Source organism: Phocoena phocoena, chromosome 7 (genome assembly GCF_963924675.1).
Source record: "Phocoena phocoena chromosome 7, mPhoPho1.1, whole genome shotgun sequence".
NCBI lineage: Eukaryota > Metazoa > Chordata > Mammalia > Artiodactyla > Phocoenidae > Phocoena > Phocoena phocoena.
Genome location: NC_089225.1, coordinates 66,151,071 through 66,176,178, shown reverse-complemented (window position 1 = coordinate 66,176,178; position 25,108 = coordinate 66,151,071).

The window sequence follows — 25,108 nt, the reverse complement described above, 5'->3', positions numbered from 1 at the left end:
AAGCCTCAAGTCAATGGCTATAAGATAGCTGGCATCACAGAACTATTTAAACAATAAACAGTAGTGGGAAACTTTCCCAAAGACAAGCTAAATATCCATTCTACTAGTGATATCCAAATTTCTCTGAAGAATAAATTTATGTCAGTTTATAATCCTGTACTTCCAGTTCCCTGAAGAAATGACTTTTTTGAATTTTAACAGTATTATTACCTCTGCTTTATTTTTGGAGTGGAAAAACTAAATATATTGTCTTAGAGGACATTAGTATCTTCTATAAGACATAGATTGAAGGCTTCTTTTTCCTTTTCTGACATGTCTTATATATTGGCCAAGTAATTATTTGTATAGTTTAGTTTCAAAGATTTGTTTTCTTTATCTGTGAATTTTACTCTTTCTTTTAAACTAAACTCTATAAATTGTATCACTTCTCCCACCCCCAGGGGATATCAAGAGCTTAGAGATGAGTTTAAAATTAAATATAATAGGATTCATTAGCTACTCTTGTTTACTTATGTTTTTAATCTTTTAAATAAAATTTGTGTTATTGCTTATGATTATTTGCAAGTGTTAAGGAACACTTGACAGCTTTTCTTTTGTAAATATATTTATTGTCATGTATCAAGTTTGAAAAAAAAAATTGATTGGTATTAGAATAAATGATATTTGTAAAATTATCAATTCTGTGCATCTAGGATACCAGTTCTAGTATTTGAAAAATTGGGACAAAATCAACATAAACAGGAAAAATATAGTTGAGGCTTAGGGACCTGCTAATTGTTAAAAATAAGATGCTGAAATCTCTGTTCACTTTTTACTCCTAATAGTGGTATCTTCTGCTATATTCACTTACTCTACATTAGGGTATAGAGTAAGCTTTTAATACCTTTTATAGAAATACCACATACAAAAAGAAAAAAAAGGTGAACAGAATTTAAGCATTCTAGCTTAAGAATAAAAGTAATAGTTAACTACAAGTTGTTACGTGTTTAATTAAAGTTTCCAATTTTTCCTCCAAAGAGGCAAAAATTTGAGACATTTATTAGACTTCTTCATGTTAAACTAACAACATAAATAGGAATGATTGATATCTGCTTTTCCTACCAAAGAGCTGTGGACCTAAATTATGACATTGCATCTATTATAAGGAAATTTCCAAGGGATTTTGAGATTCAAGACAGTCTAAAGTGCAGTAAAATATTTCATAAATGTACTGAAGTAGATTCCATACAGCCACTAAACCGATGAAAACATTCAAGAACACAAGACTTTATGCTCACATAATTTTAAAATTGAAATAGATCTTATAAATCACAGTCGAGTTGTAATGTACATGTCATTTTGGTCCCTTCTTCCCTCTACAAAGAACAGTCTAATCTCGCACAATCCTTTTATGAAACTATTCTTACATTTTCTGGATGCTAACTGAAGCATATGGCCACCACTTCTCCTTTCCCTTCTTCAGGGGAAGACATATGAATCAGATCTGATTAACCAATACTGTGCCTATCCCTTGGCTAATTGGAATATATATATATTCTAAGATATTATAATAGATCATTATAAAATATATACATTCCAATATATTTTATAAATATATACACACATATACACACATTCCAATATATTATATATTTATAAAACATTGGAATGTGTTTATATATGTATGTGTATATATGTGTGTGTATATATATATATGTGTATATATATATAAAATCAATGGTAGAGAAGTCCTTTGGTATATATAGGTTAATGATAACTTCCTGGTATTGTAAAATTTTGGAAATGTTTGTAGTTTATCTGCAGTATGAGATAATAAGGTGGACACCAAATGAATCAAGTGATTAGGTAGACCAACCTGATGATAATACCTAAGACTTTGGATCAGTTTGTTTCACACTGGGTCTTCTTAGTTATACAAACAATACATTTGTTTTGCCCAAGCCAATTGGACTTCAAGTTCACTAACTTTTGGTTAAATAAACAAATTTTTCTTCTGATTATTTTAAGCAGTAGAGTCCCTACCCTTTTTCTTTTCTAAAAATATGTTACCCAGGACTCGTTCACCATTCATTTATTTCATTCTTACAGGACAGGAGTCTTGCAGGTAACTTTGCAAAGTCCTATCTAAGTTTGAATATTGGGTGCTTAAACATTATTTGTTCATTTTAAAATAAAGTGACATCTAAGTCAATTTTTATTTCTGCCTAGGACCTGGAAAGAATTTTCTGGTTAGAGGGAATAATGAGGGTAAGTGTTCTGAAACAGGATGTTTGACTAAGAGCTAGGTGGCCCATGACGCTTTTGTGGAGGAAGGAAGGAGAGGGTGGTAAAAGTTGAGGCAAGTTTTGAGGGCCCTGAATTTGGTTCTTACTCTATGTGAGCTGGGAATCCAACCCAGGTTTTTGATCAGAGTCCTAACATATTCTGACTTATATTTTGAAAGGACCACCCTGATAGTTTCAGCAAATATAAAGTGTGGAAAATAATACCATTAATAACTAAAACATGTGCTTACTATGTGTCAGGTACTATCTAAGTGGTTTCTATTTGTTAGTTCACATAATCCTCACAATATAACTATCAAGTAGATGGCTTGTCATTATCTCATTTTACAGATGAGGAAACTAAGGCATAGAGATGTTAAATAACTTCCCTAGAGTTGCATAGCTAATAGCTGGTAGGCAATATAGCTGCCAAGCCATGTCTTACCAACTATAATATGTTGTTGAGCATATAATATTTATTGAACAGTCTGTAGGGTTGTTCAGGGGAATGCCTGAGAAAACCCACATACAAGACTAGAAGAAAGTTTTGGCACATAGAACTCAAGAAATGTTAGCTATTATCTCCTTTGTTCCATCTGATGATTCTCACTTTATCTTCTGTATGTAAGCCATATAGCACTTACTGCAATTGCTTTAGTATTTATGCTTTCCCTCATTCTTGGGTCTTTGCAAACAATATTCCATCTTTAACTTCCTTTTTACCTAGGTAAATTTTAGTATTCCTTGGTAAATGTTCTAAGATATGAAACTCCCAAACCTGCTCAAAGAACATATAATTCTGTATGTATCAACTTAGGTCCATATACTTGGTTTATCATAATATTTATCACAGTTTATTTAAATATCTTTTAAAATTGTATGAATTCTGCACTAGTGTTAAGTTACCCTCTGAAACAAAAGCAGTGCCTGTAAGTCATTTTGAATATTTTAGACATCTAATGAGAATGGAATTTGATCAGTTCTTCTTGAAATAACAAACGAGTTTGTGATAAAATTACTTACCTATTAAGAAGTTAGTATTAGGAACTTCCCTAGCAGTCCAGTGGTTAGGACTCCATGCTTCCATTGCAGAGGACCTGGGTTCGAGCCCTGGTCGGGGAACTAAGATCCCACAAGCTGCACGGTGTGGCCAAAAAAAAAAAAAGAAAAGTTAGTATTAATGTTAAGTTCAGATTTACTTGTCTATACATTTATTTATTTACATACGTGGTTTCCCTAAAAATTAAAATGAGAAATTGTGCAAAAATATCACAGAAAGTATGAGACAATATATTTTTAAAACATCAAAATTAACAATTTTTCTTCAGTTTCCCATAAACTAAATTAGACTAAGAAAATCAGCATGATGCAACAAATATATAACTAAATTTTAAGTCAATCATTTGAGATTTACATTATTACACTACCACTTATCTTCAGAAGTCACTTAATTATCCTATGCTGAGGTTTTATTCAAGTGAACCTGTCTCTTTTGAACATGACCTATATCAGCTACTTCATAATATTTGTAAAAATCAAATAGTGTAATGTGATTTAAAGTGCCTTGAGCATTTAGGCAAATGTAAATTCTCATTTAGACTAAAGAGCTGATGCATATTTGCATGTCTCACCATTCAATTATTGTTGTCATTATAACCAAAGAGACAAACATATATACATACAATATGCAAATTGAAAAAATATGAAATACATCACATTTATGTACAAGAAACATTTTTATTTCCTCTAGAGTGATAATTTTTGGAAGCAGGGATTATCACTAGCATTAACTTACTTTAAGTTAGACCTCCTTATTTACATTTTCATTTTATACTATTTGCCCCAGTTTAACACTCATCAATTTAATATGTGTCTTCCTGGCTGTACTGTAAGGTCTATTTAGGAGGTCAGTGCTATTTAACATAGTATCCTAACACTAAACAAGGGGCCTGGCTCATAGCAGATCCTTCATAAATGCATTGAGTAAGTGGTGTACAAATGAAAACATATACCATTGTTACGACATGAACTGTGTGCCCCCTCAAATTCATATTTTGCAGTCCTAACCCTTAATGTGACTGTATTTGGTGATAGGACCTTTATGTAGGTAATTAAGATTAAAACAGGTCATAAGGGTGGGGCATAATCCAATAGGGCATGTATCCTTATAGGAAGAGAAAGAGATACCAGGTCTCTCTCCTTCTGCCTCTCCTTCCTCTCTGAATGCACAGAGAAAAAATCATGTGACAACACAGTGAGGTGGCAATATACAAACCAGGAAGACAACTCTGATTTTGATCTCGGACTTCTAGCCTCCAGAACAGTGAGAAAATAGATAAATATCTGTTGTTCAAGCCATGCAGTCTGTGGTATTTTTTATGAAGAATAATACAGCCATCATCAACATATAATACATATCTTCTTTAACCCTTAGGAATCATATTATTCTTAGTGTATAAGGTTAAGGACATCATAATTTTTTAAATAAAAAAAAATACATATATATAGATATGTACTAGGTATGTTCACATTTGCCTAGAATGTATAAACAAAATTGCTATAAAAACAATATGAATGACAATAACACTTCTCCAAATACTTTGAATACTCATTAAACCGTTCTCCAAAAATTCCTAAAAGTTCCTAAGCATTACTATTTAATAAGAACTTTGGTTACTTGAATCTGGTATAATAAACAATGACCCAGGCTATAAAGAAAAACAAAAACAATAGTTAATCTTTTTATTTTGTGTTGCTTGTAACTTCTAGTTTTATTTTCTTTCTGAACTGCAATGGACCATAAACTAAAAGGGAGTAATATTTTCTAAAAATGGACTGCAATATGATATAGCAAGTTTATGCTAAAATCCCAAGAGACCTACAGATAAAGGTAACGATTTTCATATAATAAAATGGAATTTATATGAAACAATCACCAAACCTATTGTATTTTTTAAAAATGTATTTCACATTTGAATAACAAAACCCTCAGTAACCATGACAGTTAAAAAGCAAAATGTTGCTCTGGAACAATGAAGTAATTCTCAGAATGAGTTTAGGCCCAGAGCATGTGAGTAAAGTTTATTGCTCTAGGGATACAAAAAGAATATTATTTTATTCCACTTTTATAGAAAGGCCATTTTCTCTTGAAATATTTGCCATGGCTTTTAGAGCTAGAAAATCTTAGTTATTTGTATTTTTTCCCTAAAAGAAAAAAAAATCGACGGCCCTTTTTTTTTGCGTTACGCGGGCATCTCACTGCTGTGGCCCCTCCCACTGCGGAGCACAGTCTCTGGACGTGCAGGTTCAGCGGCCATGGCTCACGGGCCCAGCCACTCCGCGGCACGCGCGATCCTCCCGGACCAGGGCACGAACCCGTGTCCCCTGAATCGGCAGGCGGACCCCCAGCCACTGCGTCACCAGGGAAGCCCTCAATGGCCCATTTTATGTTTACTAAGTAGATCACCAAAAATCGACTTTAAACTTTTGTGGCCATTGGATGTAAGGGTATATATTTCACCTGGATGATTTTCACTCTAGTGCTGCTAAGCCTGGTGCCCCTTGAAATGAAACCATGTTTAGAATGTGTGTGTGCCTGTGTGTGGGTGTTTAAGATCCTTTCTATTCAATAAAGAAATCTCTTCATTATGTAACCATAAAATCCTTATTGGTTATAGAAATGATATTCTTCAATTTTGAGTGAGTCATGTTTAACCAATAAAGTGTCTTTCTATTTTACATACGTTATGATTCTGCTACCTACCATATACCATCTGAACCAGTTTACACATGTCTCAAATCTCTACCAAAAATGCACAGGGTAGGAGTTATCCTCATTGCACATATAAGGCCACTGGGGTAATATACTCAGGCTGGAAACCTGTTTAGCTGTTGAACTGAGATTAGACCTATGTGTATACCATATCATAGTAATTATCACAAGATGGTAAACATTAATATGTTACCTCACATTTCAAGTTGAAGATTTATCATCATGATCAGTAGGTAAACCTATAATTTTGGGCTTCCCTGGTGGCGCAGTGGTTGAGAGCCTGCTTGCCGATGCAGGGAGCACGGTTCGTGCCCCGATCTGGGAAGATCCCACATGCCGCGGAGCGGCTGGGCCCGTGAGCCATGGCCGCCGAGCCTGCGCGTGCGGAGCCTGTGCTCCGCGATGGGAGAGGCCAAAACAGTGAGAGGCCCGCGTGCCGCAAAAAAAACCCAAAACCCTACAATTTCTTCAAAATTAAATAAATTATTTTATATATTTTAAAAATAAGCACAAACGTGTCAAACTACTCCTATTCTACATGCACATTTTGATTTTTTTTTCCTGTCTTGAATTTCCTTCTTCTTATGGCAAATACAAGGGTAAGTGCTCTACCTCCTTTTAATTTTCATATGTATTCTTTGTTATTTTACTACATATACCCATGCATGTTTGTGTGCATTTATCATTTATAATTGAGTATAAATTCAGTAAAAAAAATTTCACATTTATACATTAGTCAAAAAAATGAGTTGTGTAAAATATAATAAGCTGGTTGTATTGCTATGCAGAACTAAGATTTTTCTTTCACTTGAACTATTCCCCCAGGCTGCTTTGACATTATTAAACACTACTTAGATCCTGGAAAGATGTGAGGTATTTAAATATTGTAACAGATGAGAACATATTTTGGGAACTTAGTTTGTATTAATAATTTCTTCCATTTAAAAATCTATGTTATTTTGTTCCTCTGGTTTCTTAATAGATTGCCTGGAATTTAGAAAAGGCTTTGCTTTTGTAATGATGCTTCAAAATGAAAAACTTCCTTGTTAACAGTGCAATCACCCCATGTGGGCATGCCTTTTTGCCATTTTCATTTCCTGTCTATAGGGTAACCACATTTGAATATAGACATTTTGAAGGATTTATTTAATGTCTCTATGGTTTAAAAAAAAGCATACTTTAAAAGTCCAGTTGGAAATATAATTGCATTGATCCATAACTTTCTATGTCAGACTTATAAATTATAGCATCCTTGAAAATACATTAAAAACCTAACATCCCCAAATATTTTTATCAATTTAAAATATTTTAGTCTAGATGTATTATAGCAGTGCAAATCATAGTTATCTAAAATAGCTGTTTCCACCAGAAGCTGAACTTGTTCCTAATGCCATAAGAGTCTTAGGAGTCTTAGATATCTGTTCCCTAGATGACAACCTGTGACATCCAGTGAATCATTTTGATGTCTTTAATTTCGAATTTAAATTTGGATTTTTTTTTTCCTCCTGATGATGGCTATGTATTTCCTGGACATACAGAATATTAGTCTCTAGCTTCTTTGTCATTTGGCACAGAACCAACTTAGCCCAGTGGTTTTTTTGTTTGTTTTTTGTTTTTTTTTATAAGATAGAAGTTTTACTATCTAAGAACATTCAGAAAATGAAAGACTTCAATAATACTGAAACCTCATTCTACAGCAAAAGCCTTTCATTAAGCAAATATTCATTAATGCCTGCTCTACCAAAAAGCCTGGGCTCTAGAGAGAAAATAATGAAAACAAACATTCACGAACCCTGCTTCCATTGAGTTTATGATAAACTGAGAAAAATAGACATTAATCAATTAACAAAAAATGCATCAAAACTTAAGTGCTCTGAAATGATTTACTAACTTCTAAACTTTAGTATAATTGGAGAGATTAAGAGCATATAATAGCAAACTACAGATTGACTAAATAATGAAGATATTTCTTCTACAAATATGTATTTTCTTCTTTTAAAGAAAGCTGATCTGATTTTACTAAGTTCACACACCATGAAATTCTGTATCTATGTAATATATAGCCAAATATTTCTTTTCATGAAACCACCTTATTTTTGACATGGACATGTGCTTTTGTGTGTGTGTGCACACATGTGCATTCTTAGATCCACATAATTTTGAAGACAATATTTTGTGTTGGTTACTTTAATTTTATGATTTTATCCAACTTGTTTTAAAAGTCCCTAGTTTGTTAGTAGTAATATTCATAAAAAATGTGCTTTAGAGAATCACCTAATGAAATTATAGAGAAATCTTAAAGTTTCTTACTTTGAATGTTCAATTTTTGAATGGTTAGCAACTTGCATAAGCAATAAAGTGATTCATATTGATTAGCAAGAGAATTGCCAAGGAAGAAGTCATCTTAAGTAAATGTCTTAGAAAAGGCATAAAGCAATTGTTTTGCCTCTCCTCTCATTTGGTCATTTTATCAAAGTGAATGCACTTACCATAGTAAAAGACATCTGTTTGCACAATCTGACAACTATGGTGCTCAATTCATATCATTGTCAACAATAGTTTTACACAAAAAACGTTTATTTTGTTATGGGGCTAATAATATAAACTAATATAGGTTGTATCAGTTTTTTGTGACAGCTGAAATTAAAGACAACAGATGTAGTGACTTAAAAAACACAAATTTACTACAGTTCAGGAGGTCAGCAATCTGAAATAGGTCTCAGTCAGGTTGGGCTAAAATCAGGTCGGTGTCAGGGCTGCATTCCTTCTGCAGGTTCTAACAGAGACTCCAATTCCTGTCCCCTTTCAGCTTGCAGTCCACTCGCATGCTCTAATGGCAGCGTTCCTCAATCCAATCAGCTTCCTCCAACTGGTTGCACTCGCATTGAATCATTGTGACTCTAACTCTTCCATCTACCACCTTCTTCCACTTTTAAGGGTCATTGTGATTACACTGGGTCCACCTGGGTAATTCAGGGTAATTTCCCTATTTTAAGGTCTGCTGATAAGCAGCCTTGATTTGCTCTGCCTTAATTCCCCTTTGCCATATAGCCTAACATATTCACAGATCCAGAGGATTAAGAGGTGGACATCTTTGAGGATATTCATTGTTCCTACCAAATAGAGTAGCTGTTAAATCCTGAATGAATTATTCATATTAATTCAGTGTATGATCAATTAATTGTTTATTGGTCTAATTATGTGTCTAGTTATATGATAGAGAATAAAGAAAATTAAGCGTTTGATAACCTACCTATTGATATTTAGGTGTGTTCCACATGGTAAAAGAAATTAAGAGAGTTCTGATTTTGTAGGATTTGTGGCCCAAATAAAGCCATTTTCAAAATGCACACATAAAATAAAATCCATAGCACATTTTTAGAGGAATTTTCAAGATTTTCAAGTTATTTTAACATTCTTCTGTTGATCATTCTGTTGAACATTCTTCTGTTGATTTAGTTCTTGAAAAACGTAAAATCGACTAGCAAGAGAAAGTATCACTATCTCATATTATAGATAGGGAAAAGAAGCAAAGTTTAAAGAACTGACAGTATTATAGAGGTAAGATTTAATCTTCCAGACCTTCAACAAAACTCATTCTGTTAAAACCTAGGTCTGGTAAATACTTGGCTGGTCTTACTGTCACTTTAATCTCTTAGAAGCCAGAGAGAATGATGAGAGGAATTGCTATTCTGTACTTAATTCCAACCAATAAGAAGTAACTGACTGGCACAGAAGTTGAAGTGACAGAAAATCTGGAAGAGATTCAGTTTGAACTCTTAGAATTTATTATTGTCAAGGCTGGTTACTTGAGTCTAGTCAAATATACACCCTTCAAAAGGGAAAGATTTTTTTTTTTAATTATAAGAAAACAATAAAAACATTGAAGTTTTAGCATTTACAGGGTAACATAATATAGGATTCATTAACAGGAAACATAATAATGGTTTGCTTTCAGAAATAAATTCTGAAGATACAGTTACAAATGATTTAAGAGAGGAGAAATTAGTAAGGGTATCTGAAAAGTTCAGTTATTGAAATTAAATCTATAAAATAGAGAACAAGACAATGTAATTATAACAAATTGACATGAACTTGTAAAGATAGATTTTTAAAGCAAAATTAGTATGAAATGATCCTTGTGAGAAAATATTAAGTGGTCATAAAATGATCTTTTATATTTACTATGAAACAAACAATACTGAAAAGAAAGCCCAGGTTACTTTAAGATAATGGTTTATTGCTAATGTATGAGTAAAAACTTCAGTTTTTAGCATTTTCTGGCCAGATGGATGGCCACCCAGACAATAAAAGGCAGACTCTACATTGGTAAAAGTAATATGAAGCCTAAGATAGAAGAGAAGCTTTTAAAAAGGATATTTTTAGAGAACACTTAGTTGCTCTGTAAAAATGCAAATCTATTGGCCTGGATGACATCCATTCAAAAATGGTGAGAAAGAAATTGAGGATGAAATCTCTGGATAGCTGTCACTTTTCTTGGAAATATTGAGAAGATAAAGAGAAGGGCTGGGAGACAGGATAAAATGATGCCACAACTTTCAAACAGAAATAAGGTGACTTTTCCTAAATTATAGAATGTGATGTAGGTTAGTGTAACATACTAAAGTATTAATTATTTAAATTTGATTTTTTAATCATTTAGAAAACCGCATTTCTTTGAAAGACAAACTTTGAATTAGTAACAGAAAATAAAGATGAGCTACATACTCTTTAGGAGTAATCCACTCAAAATAAAATAATGCAGAAGTGTGGGGAAAGAGATGGTAATAAATATACCATGAAAAAATCTAACACAAATAAAACACATTGGTGTACCAACATGACTACTGGGTAAAACAGAGTATAAGTCAGAATGTATTCCATGGGAAAAAGTGGTATAAAAAGCACAATTCCAATACATGTCCTTAAGTTTTTATTCTATATGCCTCTAGTTGAATTGTGCTACTTACCATTTATTCATGTTTAGTTATTTAAAATAAAGGAAAAAGAATCACAGTAAAATATTTAATAAAATACAATGATTAATTCTGTATTATTCTGGCAAGAGAAAAGGCAAACAAATAATTACAAAATTGCAAATAATGAAATGTGCCATATTAATATATTATAAGAATATCATTTGAAATCAGTGGAGATATTGTGATTATTCAAAAAATAGTGTTTGAAATATTGGTTATGTATTTAGAAAAAAGTACTTAGCTACTTCTCAAATACAACACCAAAATTACATTCTAGGTTTGTTGAGATGTTTATGTACATTGAATGAATAAATATTAGTTGCAAAATAAAATACACATGAATATTTTTATTAAGTTAGAATAGGGGAGATTTTTCGAAAATGACAGTAAAATTAGAAGTAGCAATTGTATCTATAGAAAATAAGTTTTGCTCTGTTCCCATGATTAATTGTCTGGGCAACCTCAGAGATGCTCCCGCTTTTGGCTTTTACGTATACCTGGGGTGTTTTGCATGCCAGAGGGTACCTTAGGTCTCATGTCCCTTCTCTGTGCTATGGGCATCTAAGAGGTCAGGAGACGGGCAAGGAAAAATTCAAGACTATAGCCAAGGTGTGGGATAGGGAGATTACAAGGAAGAGGAGAGGCTCCCCCTCACATCCGCCTGCACAGGTGGCAACTGCCCAGAGATTTCCAGAGGACAGTCTCAGAGACCTCTGGGACAACATTAAATTCACCAACATTCGAATTATAGGAGTCCCAGAAGAAGAAGAGAAAGAGAAAGGGACTGAGAAAATATTTGAAGAGATTATAGTTGAAAACTTCCCTAATATGGGAAAGAAAATAGTCAATTAAGTCCAGGAAGCACAGAGGGTCCCATACAGGATAAATCCAAGGAGAAACACTCCAAGATACATAGTAATCAAACTATCAAAAATTAAATACAAAGAAAAAATATTAAAAGCAGCAAGGGAAAAAGAACACATAACACACAAGCGAATCCCCATAAGGTTAACAGCTGATCTTTCAGCAGAAACTTCAAGCCAGAAGGGAGTAGCAGGACATATTTAAAGTGATGAAAAGGAAAAACATACAATCAAGATTACTCTACCCAGCAAAGAGCTCATTCAGATTGATGGAGAAACTAAAACCTTTACAGAAAGCAAAAGCTAAGAGAATTCAGCACCACCAAACCAACTTTCAACAAATGCTAAAGGAACTTCTCTGGGCAGGAAACACAAGAGAAGGAAAAGACGTACAATAACAAACCCCAAACAATTAAGAAAATGGGAATAGGAACATACATATCAATAATTACCTTAAATGTAAATGGATTAAATGCTCCAACCAAAAGACATAGACTGGCTGAATGGATACAAAAACAAGACCTGTATATATTTTGTCTACAAGAGACCCACTTCAGATCTCAGGACACATACAGACTGAAAGTGAGGGAATGAAAAAAGATATTCCGTGCAAATGGAAATCAAAAGAAAGCTGGAGTAGCAATTCTCATATCAGACAAAATAGACTTTAAAAGTCTATTACAAGAGACAAAGAAGGACACTACATAATGATCAAGGGATCAATCTAAGAAGAAGATGTAACAGTTGTAAATATTTATGCTCCAACATAGGAGCACTTCAATACATAAGCAAATGCTAAGAGCCATAAAAGGGGAAATTGACAGTAACACAATAATACGGGACCTTAACACCCCACTTTCACCAATGAACAGTCATCCAAAATGAAAATAATGAGGAAACACTGCTTTAAATGATACATTAAACAAGATGGACTTAATTGATATTTATAGGACATTCCATCCAAAAACAACACAATACACTTTCTTCTCAAGTGCTCATGGAACATTCTCCAGGATAAATCATATCTTGGGTCACAAATCAAGCCTTGGTAAATTTAAGAAAATTGAGATCATATCAAGTATCTCTTCTGACCACAACACTATGAGACTAGATATCAATTACAGGAAAAACGCTGTAACAAATACAAACACATGGAGGCTAAACAATACATTACTAAATAACCAAGAGATCACTGAAGAAATCAAAGAGGAAATCAAAAAATACCTAGAAACAAATGACAGTGAAAACACAATGACCAAAATCCTATGGGATGCAGCAAAAGGAGTTCTAAGAAGGAAGTTTATAGCAGTACAATCCTACCTCAAGAAACAAGAAAATTTCCAATAAACAAACTAATCTTACACCTAAAGCAATTAGAGAAAGAAGAACAAAAAACCCTCGAAGTTAGCAGAAGGAAAGAAATCATAAAGATCAGATCAGAAATAAATGAAAAAGAAATGAAGGAAGCAGTAGCAAAGATGAGTAAAACTAAAAGCTGGTTCTTTGAGAGATAAACAAAATTGATAAACCATTAACCAGACTCATCAAGAAAAAAAGGGAGAAGACTCAAATCAATAGAATTAGAAATGAAAAAGGAGAAGTAACAACTGACACTGCAGAAATACAAAGGATCATGAGAGATTACTACAAGAAACTATATCCCAATAAAATGGACAACCTGGAAGAAGTGGACACATTTAAGAAAAGCACAACCTTTTGAGACTGAACCAGGAAGAAATAGAAAATATAAACAGACCAATCACAAGCACTGAAATTGAGACTGTGATTAAAAACCTTCCAACAAACAAAAGCCCAGCACCAGATGGCTTCACAAGGGAATTCTATCCAACATTTAGAGAAGAGCTAACACCTATCCTCAAACTCTTCCAAAATATAGCAGAGGGAGGAACACTCCCAAACTCATTCTACGAGGCCACCATCACCCTGATACCAAAAACAGACAATGTCACAAAGAAAACTACAGGCCAATATCACTGATGAGCATAGATGCAAAAATCCTCAACAAAATACTAGCAAACAGAATCTGACAGCACATTTAAAGGGTCATACACCATGATCAAGTGGGGTTTATCCCAGGAATGCAAAGATTCTTCAATATACACAAATCAATCAGTGTGATACACCATATTAACAAACTGAAGGATAAAAATCATATCATCTCAATAAATGCAGAAAAAACTTTTGACAAAATTAAACACTGGTTTATATAGTGCAGGAGGGTCCCTTTTTCTCCACACCCTCTCCAGCATTATTATTTGTAGACATTTTGATCATGGCCATTTTGACTGGTGTGTAGTGATACCTCATTGTAGCTTTGATTTGCATTTCTCTAAGAATTAGCAATGTTGAACACCTTTGCATGTGCCTTTTGGCCATCTATATATCTTCTCTGAGAAATGTCTTTTTAGATCTTCCGACCATTTTTTGATTTGTTTGTTTTTTTGATAGTGAGCTTCATGAGCTGTTTTGTATATTTTGGAGATTCATCTCTCATTGGTTGTTTAATTTGCAAATATTTTCTCCCATTCTGTGGGTTGTCTTTTCATTCTGTCTCTGGTTTCCTTTGCTCTGCAAAAGCTTTTAAGTTTAATTAGTTCCCATTTGTTTATTTTTGTTTTTAATTTCCATTATTCTAGGAGATGGTTTCAAAGATATTGCTGTGATTTATGTCAAAGAGTGTTCTGTCTGCCTATGTTTTCCTCTAGGTGTTTTATAGTATTCTGTTTTATATTTAGGTCTTTAATCCATTGGGGGTTTATTTTTGTGTATGATGTAAGAGAACGTTCTAATTTCATTCTTTTTTTTTTTTTTTTTTTTTGCAGTAGGGGGGCCTCTCCCTGTTGTGGCCTCTCCCGTTGCGGAGCACAGGCTCTGGACGTGCAGGCTCAGCAGCCATGGCTCACAGACCTAGCCACTCTGTGGCACGTGGGATCTTCCCAGACTGGGGCACAAACCCGTGTCCCCTGCATCGGCACACGGACTCTCAACCACTGTGCCACCAGGGAAACCCCTAATTTCATTCTTTTACATATAGCTTTCCAGTTTTCCCAGCACCACTTATTGAAGGGACTGTCTTTTCTGCATTGTATATTCTTGCCTCCTTTTTCATAGGCTAATTGTACATAGGTGTGTGGGTTTATTTCCGGGCTGCCTATTTTGTTCCATTGATCTATATATCTGTTTTTGTTCCAGTACCATACTGTCTTGATTACTGTAGCTTTGTAGTATAGTCTGAAATCAGGGAACCTGATTCCTCCAGCTCCGTTTTTCTTTCTCAATATTGCTTTGGCTATTTGGGGTCTTTTATGTTTCCATACAAACTTAAAAATTTTTTGTTCAAGTTCTGTGTAAAATGCCATTGGTAATTTGATAGGGATTGCATTGAATCTGTAGATTGCCTGGGGTAGTACAGTCACTTTGACGGTGTTGATTCTTCCAATCCAAGAATATCATCAGCATCTTATAGGTTTTGGTGTACAGTTTTTTACCTCCTTAGTTTTATTCTTAGGTATTTTATTATTTTTTATGCAATCATAGATGGGATTTTTTCCTTTATTTCTCTTTCTGATCTTTCATTGTTTATAGAAATGCAACAGATTTCTGTGTATTAATTTCTTTTTTTAATTTACTCTTGGCTGTGTTGGGTCTTCGTTGCTGTGCATGGGCTTTCTCTGTTTGTGGCAAGGAGGGGCTACTCTTTGTTGCAGTGCCTGGGCTTCTCATTGTGGTGGTTTCTCTTCGTTGCAGGGCTCTAGGCACGTGGCCTTCAGTTGTTGTGGTGCACAGGCTTAGTTGTTCCATGGCATGTGGGATCTTCCTGGACCAGGGCTTGAACCCGTGTCCCCTGCATTGGCAGGCAGATTCTTAACCACTGCGCCACCAGGGAAGTCCTGTGTATTAATTTTGTATCCTGCAACTGTACTGAATTCATTTAGTTCTAGTAGTTTTCTATTAGGGTCTTTAGGATTTTCCATGTATAGTATCTGTCACCTGCAAACAGTGACAGCTTTGCTGCTTCTTTTCCAATTTGGATTCCTTTTAGTTCTTTTTCTTCTCTGATTGCTGTGCCTAGGACTTCCAAAACTGTGTTGAATAAAAGTGGTGAGAGTGGACATCCTTGTCTTGTGCTTGATCTTAGAGGAAATACTTTCAGCCAATCACCATTGAATATGATGTTAGCCGTGGGTTTGTCATACATGGCCTTTATTATGTTGAGGCAAGTTCCCTCTATGACCACTTTCTGGAGAGTTTTTTTATCATAAATGGATGTTGAATTTTGTCAAAAGCTTTTTCTGCATCTATTGAGATGGTCATAGGTTTTTATTCTTCAGTTTGTTGATGTGGCATATCACAATGATTGATTTGTGGATATTGTAAAAATCCTTGCATCCCTGGGATAAATTCCAGTTGATCATGGTGTATCATCTGTTTAAAGTATTGTTAGATTTGATTTGCTAGTAATTTGTTGACATATTTTTGCATGTATGTTCATCAGTGGTATTGGCCTGTAATTTTCTTTGTTTGTGGTATCATTTTCAGGTTTTGGTATCAGAGTGATGATGATGGCCTCATAGAGTAAGTTTCAAAGTGTTCCTACCTCTACAATTTTTTGGAATAGTTTCAGAAGGACAGGTGTTAACTCTTCTCTAAATGTCTGGTAGAATTCACATGTGAAGCCATCTGGTCCTGGACTTTTTTTTGTCCAGCACTGGAGACTATAGGCTGTTGGGTGGGGCCAAGTCTTGGTGCCAAGGACCCAAGCAAGATGTCTGCTTCAGCCAGATTTCAAGTAGATGGACATTCCCCAATATATCCACCACCAATTTTTATAACCCCAGAGAGAGACAACATAACTGGCCCCTGCCTCCACAGGAGACCCTCCAAGACCAGCAAGTAAGTCCGGCCCAGGTTCATATGAAGTCACTGCTTTTGCCCTGGGTCCCGGTGTGCATGAGACCTTTTGTGCACCCTCCAAGAGTGGAATCTCTGTTTCCCCAAGTTCTGTGGGGCTCATGCAACCAAGCCCCACTGACCTTCAAAGCCAAATGCTCTGAGGGATCCTCCTCCTGATGCCAGAACCCCCCAAGGCTAGGGGCCTGACATGGGGCTCAGAACTCTCCCTCCTGTGGGAGAACTTGTGTGATATAATTATTCTCCAGTTTGTGGGTCACTCCACAAATTGGAGAGTAATTGGTTTTGGTTATATCGTGAGTGCACCCCTGCTACCGTCTGGCTGGGTTTCTTCTTTATGTCTTTGGTTGTAGAATATTTCTTGATAGGTTCCAGTCTTTTTTTTATCAATGGTTGTTCAGCAGTTAGTTGTGATTTTGGTGTTCTTGTGAGAGGAGGTGAGCTCAGGGTCCTTCTACTCTGCCACCTTGTCTCCCATCAGATATTTACTTTAAAACATGAGATTTTTCGACCTGCTCTTTTGCTTAATGTTTACATCATCTTTTGCTTTCCTTAATATGTTAACTTTTAAAAATAACAAAGCTTAAGATTGAAAATAGCTATTTTCTGCCTTTCCTAACACCAAAAATCCCTCTTCCCAGGCACAAGCACTTTTATCTCCTCAACTATTATTGGTAGTAGTTAATTCCATTTATCTAGGAGCATCATTATATATTCCTTAATTACATTTCATTTTTATATAGTATTGTTCAACTTCCCATATTGTACATAAAGCTATGTAACTCATACACCTCCCCTGTATACACATTCTCTCTCTCTCTCTCTCACAGTTTACATTCCATAACTTTCTTCCCAATTATGACAATATAAATATTTTGTGAAGCTGCACCGGAAGGTAAACTGCCTTCATTTTTTTTTTTAAAAAATTTAAATTGAAACCTTCATTGATACAACTGTATGTTACATGCAGCTATCAGAAATAATACAAAGACATCTCATATAAACTTTGCCCAGTTTTCCCCAATGGTAACATTTTGCAAATCTATAGTATCTTACCATAAACTGTAAATTGATCTGGGTATAATCCACCCAGCTTATTCAGGTTTCCCCAGTGTGTAATTCTTAGTGTATAGTTCTTGAGCCAGTCAGCTCACTTCTTGCTTGCTCCCTATCCTATGATAAAATAAATCAGTTAGTACTTGTTCACATGCTTTCTAACTTGTAACATTTTAATAAAGGTCTTGTTTGTGTGTTTTGGTCTGACGAATTGACACCATTCTTGATCCTTTACAATTAATGTAGGATGTTACAAGGAGTAGAGAGAAATGTGTACATTCAATTCTGTGTAACCAGAAGTTATCTGCTATTTTTGTAGAATCCGCATTGTACATTGAGAATTATAAATCATCTTTTGTTATAAAATATAGACTTTCATGCCCTATTTCATGTATCTTGATCTTGGTTACTGCATGGTGCCACTACCTGCTAGGTAACATTTAAGTTTCAGTTTTAATATCAAGATTCCAAAGATATTTCCAGTAATTGAAGTTAAGGTATCTGGTTTGTTTTGTTTTTTATTTACTTATTTGAAGTCATTTGAGAAAAAGCTTAGAACAAGAAGCAGCCAATATGATATTCTACAATTGCTAGCAAGTCACACTTCAGATTGACAGATTTAAGGAAAAGCATGTTTTCATAATGCTAAGATCTATTTGAAAAATGTGTGGACAAGGCAAAACTCTAGAGACAGTAAAAAGATCAGCGGTTACCAGGGGATGGGATGAGAGGGGAGGAATGAGTCCGCAGAGCACAGAGGATTTTTAGAGCAGTGAAAATACTCTGTATGATATTATAATGATGGATACATTTGTCCAAACCCATAGAATGTACAACACCAAGAGGAATCACTTGGTAAACTATGGATTCTGGGTGATTTTGATGTATCAATGTAACTTCATCAATTGTAACAAATGTACCACTCTGATGGGGAATGTTGATAGTGGGGGAGACTGTACATGTGGGGGAGCATGGAGCATAAGGGAAATCTCTGTAACTTCCTCTTAATTTTACTGTGAACCTAAAACTACTCTAAAAATATTCTTTTAAATGTATGGACAGTGAACCAAAAGGGCAGATTAATAATATGTCCCTAGTTTTCTTCCTGCTCAAACTTCTAAAAATAACAAAAAGGATATAGAATTAAAGATTAAATCCATAACAGTATTAGATATCCAGAACAGATGATATTAGAAGGCCAGACATTTGGAAAATTTCTGAAATATTAAAAAGTGATTAAATCGAAGAGTTAGAGGAACCCAGAGACCAAACCTAGCCCAGAAGAGAATTTCCATTGAGTTAGAGCATAGGGAGCCAATTATGAGAGTGCTGAAAGCCTAAAGTAATGATCAACAGGTCAACCTCTCCCTTTGCTATATTGAGCAGCCAAATCATACAAAATCCTGGCTGGCTTAGAGAACATGAGGAGTGATAGAATCCTGCCTCCTCTGAACCTTAGGAGACAAATTGCTGAGACTACATGCCTGGCAACACATCCTGTTTCTCTTCTGTGGGAGTCACATGCTATAATATGAATCTCATTCCAGATACACACCAACCAAATACGATTCTGAACAACCAACACACCAGTGTAAAGATTTAGCATCTAGAATATTAAAGTAACTTTTATGAATCTTTTAGAAAACCAAAAAAAGGAAGAAGAAAGAATTAACATAGGCAAAAGTCTGGAAAAAGTGTTTCAAAAAAGAGAAAGCCAGAATGACCATAGATATAAGATGTTTCACTTTATTAGTAATCAGAAATATAAAGTAATATCTATCATCTGTAAGTTGAAGAAAATTTAAAAGTTTGACAGTCTTAAGCATAAGAATGGATTTGCAGAAAAGAGGAATTTCATATACAAATGGTGAGAAAGTAAACTGTTACAATCACTCTTTTTTTAGAAGAGAATTTAATTTTTATTAGACCAGTAAATAAATAAATGCTGAATTTCTTTAATACAGGCTGCCCCCCACAAAATTCTATAAATTAGATTTTCATTTTTTTGTTTTCATTCTGATTATGAAGTCAGATTAAATCTACTGAGTGAGACCCTGTTTTACCTGTATAAATCAAACTAGAAATTTGATTCCTCGGGAACTTGATATAATTTAGTGACAGTACCATATCAGCTCAAGTATTAAGGAATGAAACATCAGAACATACTGGCAGCATTTATGAGAAACACCATGCTTTTTACAATCACTCTTGAGAGCTATGCAACATCTAGTAAACCAATATATGTACATACGGTGCAATATAGCAATTCTATTAAGGACATGCCCTAGAGGAACACTTACACCTGCGAACATGAATACAAGCTTCAGGATGTCCTCTGTAGGATTGTTTTTTCATAGCAAACCTATTGAGAACAACTTTTTTTTTTTCTTTTCTCTGCGGTACGTGGGCCTCTCACTGTTGTGGCCTCTCCCGTTGCAGAGCACAGGCTCCGGACGCGCAGGCTCAGCGGCCATGGCTCACGGCCTAGCCGCTCCGCGGCATGTGGGATCTTCCCAGACCAGGAAACGAACCCGTGTCCCCTAAATCGGCAGGCGGACTTTCAACCACTGCGCCACCAGGGAAGCCCGAGAACAACTTTTAATTATTAATTACATGTAGTAATGATCAACATACAGATACTGAAAACATAGTGATAAGTTGAAAAAGCAAGTTACACTTGGCTCTGTAGAATAACTTTTAAAAACATAAAAATATGCAATATTATCAATACTCACGTATATGAAAAAGTATAAACCCTTGAGCAGGGATGATGGTGATATCAAGGAAAAGAAGAGCAGTGGTATTAGGATAGGATAAAAATAGTACTTCAACTATTTCTATGACATTTATTTCTTTAAAATTTCTTTTCTGAAAAAAATGTGGCAAATACTAACATTTATCAAATAAGCATGGTGGCTACATGGGTGTTTAAAATTATTTTCTGTTCTCTATATTTGATATATTTCCTAGTAAAATTACATTAGAAATTTAAAAGATGTCCACACAGAAACCCTCACAAGGACATTTATAGCAGCTTTATGCATAATTGCCAGAACTTGGAAGCAACCAAGATATCCTTCAGTAGGTGAGTGCATAGTAAATTGTGGTATATCCAGACAATGGAAATTTGTTTGGTGTTAAAAAGAAATGTGCTATCATGGCACAAAAAGATATGGAGGAAAGTTAAATGCTTATTACCAAGTGAAAGACCCCAGTCTAGAAAATCTACATACTGTATGATTCTAATTGGAAAAAGCAGAAGTATAAAGACAGTAGAAAGATCAGTGGTTATCAGGGGTTGGTGTGGGGTCAGAAGGAAGAATAAGCTGAACATAGAAGATTTTTAGGGCAGTGAAAATACTCTGTGTGGTATTATAATGATGGGTACATTTCACTATATGTTTGTCCAAACCCATAGAATGTACACCAGCGAGAGTGAACCTTAAGGTAAACTATTTCTACGGTGATTATGATGTGTCAGTGTTACTTCATCAGTTGTAGCAAATATACAACTCTGGTGGGGAATGTTGATAATGGGGAAGGCTATGCATGTGTGGCAGTAGAGGGTGACATATGCATAGCCCCCCTCTTTTTTTTTTTTTTTTGCTGTGAACCTAAAGCTGCTCTAAAAAAAAAAATTTTTTTAAAACACCCCTCCCCATCATATTAAAAACACTGCAACATTAAAAACAAAATTTTCAAAATTGCTCTTGAAAAAGAGCAAAGATGAAAGTAATAAATGAGGACACTGGGAGCACTATGACAAATCATGTTGGATATAGCCAAAGAGACGTGCAGAAGAAAATGTATTGCCTTAAAAGGACTCTTTAAAAAATGAGAAATTATATTTGTAAGTGAAATAAACATTTAGCTCTAAAAGTTAGAATTATGCATAATAATGGAAATCCAAACTTAATACCAAGGAAACAGCTTCCTGAATCAGGCTACCTTGATTTTGAGTTCAGTTTCTTCTACCCACCAGCTGTAAAACATTGGGAAAGTTACTTAACTCACTTTTCCTCAGTTTCCCCGTCTTTTAAATGGAATTATAATAGTATCTTCTTCATAGAACTAAAATGTCTTATCTTGTGAATTAAATGTCTTTATCTTGTGAAAGCACTTAAAACATTGGCGCATAGAGCCAGTGCTATACAAGGGCAATGTAATGCTATGTAAGTTTGATTAATAAAAATTTTAAAAAGGATTTAATAGAGAAGAAAATAGAAGTTAACTAAGTGAAATCAAAATACATACTGAGTTGACTGAATAAATAAAACCAAATGCTGAAATTTGATAAGATAATGAACATTTGGCAAGTTCAATTGAGAACAAAAAAGATAGCTAAGAAAGATAAAATTAAGGAGGCTGGTATAACTTTAATATTGAAAGAATGAGACAAGGAGTGGCTATAGATATATATTGACAGCTCAATGAACATTTGGTGGATTCTCTTATGGTTTTTTGAAACAAAGCAAATGCAGAACTAATTAGAGCACTATCAGGTAGTACACTATTTGCCTTTTAAAACTTTAGTGATGATTGGGTGAAATAAATTTAAAATTTTTCTATGCAACTAAAGAAAAATTAATATCAATGGGAAAACATAATAAAAAGACATCTTATTTAATATAATTTTAAGGGTCTCATTTCCTCATCACTGAACAAGACACCCAACTTGTTCAGAGCTGTGATCCCAGTTCCATATGTTCTGTAGCAAGTTTCTTTTTGCAAAAATTATGGCCTTGAAAATGCAGTGGAACAAAGTTAGGATCTCTCCCGAAATGAATAATTGTTTCTGTTCATATCATGAAGCATAGGAGTGGTACAGTTTTTGATGTGTATGAGAGTCAATTTCAGTGTATGCACTGAGCAGGCAAATTAAGTTTTTAGAGATAATCCCATCTGAGGAAACAATAAAATCAATTCCTGTGTTACATTCCACATGGCCCAGCAGAGAAAGAGCCATTTGCTGATGGTCACATGCAATGAGCATAAGTAGTGTTTGGGATATTGACTTTCAGAATTCATTTATAAAGACACACTAATTTGAAAAGTTATTAGACTACTAAAACAAGAGCCATTGGTTTATGGCTGATAGTAGAAAATGAAATGATGGGAGTAGACATATGAAATTACATAAGGAAAAATAAGTAAAAGAGGATCAAGAACAGAAACTTGGAATCGACCAAGTTTAAACAGAAGATATAGGAAATAAATATGGTGATGGAGACTGAGTGAAATTGAGTCCTATCAAAGAGGGAGGCAAGATTGGTATTTGGAAAGAGACCATAAGTAGTGGGTGGGGTGAAGAGATTCATATAATTGAATAACTATTATGTTACAGACACTGCGATAAAGAAGAGAAAATCAAGAGGGGGATTATCAGTAATGTCAAAGGCAACAGAGAAGTCTAATGGGGAAATGAAAGGGCCTTAAGGGCATTTAAGAGGGGTGTTTATTCATAACGAGAATAATATCATCCACCAACACTTACACTAAGTGTTGTTTTATATACTGCCATCTTGTCCTCCAGAGATTCAGTCTTACTGGGAGACTGGAATGACTTTGATGAGTAAATATAATAATATGGACTAGGAACTGTGGAACCTTGGACACAGAAAATCAGGAGACTATTTCTCACAGATTAGAAAGATTTATAAGTGTACTTGATTTGTCCTACTATGCCCCTCATCCATAATGATCACTGTTTATGTCCATTTTGGTCACCTAAATATATTTGGTATTTGTTCTCTCATTTCCACACTGAATCTGTCATCACTTCTTACCTGTATTACTACAGTGACCTCCAAACCCCAGTATGTCTGCTTCAGTTTTACCTCATTGTCATCTTATCTTCAAGAACTGCCAGAATGTTCTTTCCATAATAAGGCTGAATGTAAAATACCCTTAATTAAAACCATAGACTTCAAACTAATTACCGTAATACAAAAAAGCCTTTAATTACCTTGTCTTCATCTATGAAATCAAGAAAATCTGAGCAGCTATCATAACACTTGTTGCACTCTTCTGACTTTTCTATTTTAGTTAGATAGTTAGATGTTCTGTTCTAGCTCCTTAGGGTTTAAAACAGTGCCTGACATATATAACCATGCATTTAAAAAATTCCCCAAACTGTATATTTCATCCCTATAACTCGTTTATTTTGTAACTGGAAGTTTGTACATCTTAATAGTTTTTGATGGATTGAATATATAGGTACATAAAACCTAGTAGGAATGTTACTTTTGTCTACCTGTCCATACACTATTTAAATAAAATTATAAAATTTATTGAGCAAACACTGAAAAAGTTAAATGCTTTATAAAATTTCCATTGTACATCATTTTTCATAGCCTATATCCTTCCACAAAATTTTGAATGATAAGTATACACATTACTTATTTTTTACTTAATACTTACAGCAGAAAAATTAATGGAAGGCAGTATCCCTTTTAAACCATATTCCTCCTGGAACATGGGCTTTAGAGACACACATTCTTTTTTTTTTTTTTTTTTTTTTTTTTGCGGTACGAGGGCCTCTCACTGTTGTGGCCTCTCCCGTTGCGGAGCACAGGCTCCGGACGCGCAGGCTCAGCGGCCATGGCTCACGGGCCCAGCCACTCTGCGGCATGTGGGATCTTCCCGGACCGGGGCACGAACCCGCGTCCCCTGCATCGGCAGGCGGACTCCTAATCGCTGCGCCACCAGGGAAGCCCCGAGACACACATTCTTATCCAGATTTTAGTCAGCGGATTAATTTAGCTGAAGCCTCCCAGAGGACTCTGGTGTGCAACTCTGTCCCTGGAGAGAATTTTGGAAACACAATAGCAACTCTAAGTAAAAAGAAGGTACTTTCTCAGATCTTTATATCCACAGTGCCACAACTTCCAAATAATTAAGGAACAGGGCAACTCTGAACTGTTTATCCTAGAATGTACATGCACTGCTTTCTCTTCATCCTCTAAAGTCACAGTGTTCTTTAAGATTTCTAAGCAGATAGTTTGGAAGGCAAAAGATCACACTCAGCCCCATCTGCTTCCCTCTCTCCCATTCAAATAAAGACAAATTAATTCTATTTACTATGTTACATCAATAGTTATTTAGCCAGACATAAATAAATTATAGAAAAATAAAAGATTTAGGTAATTTACACTGATTATATCAGTAGCTGCAGACCTAAGATAAGCAACTTTATTAGTTCTTATAACTTTCCCAGTTAACTTTCTTAGACAGATGTCTCAT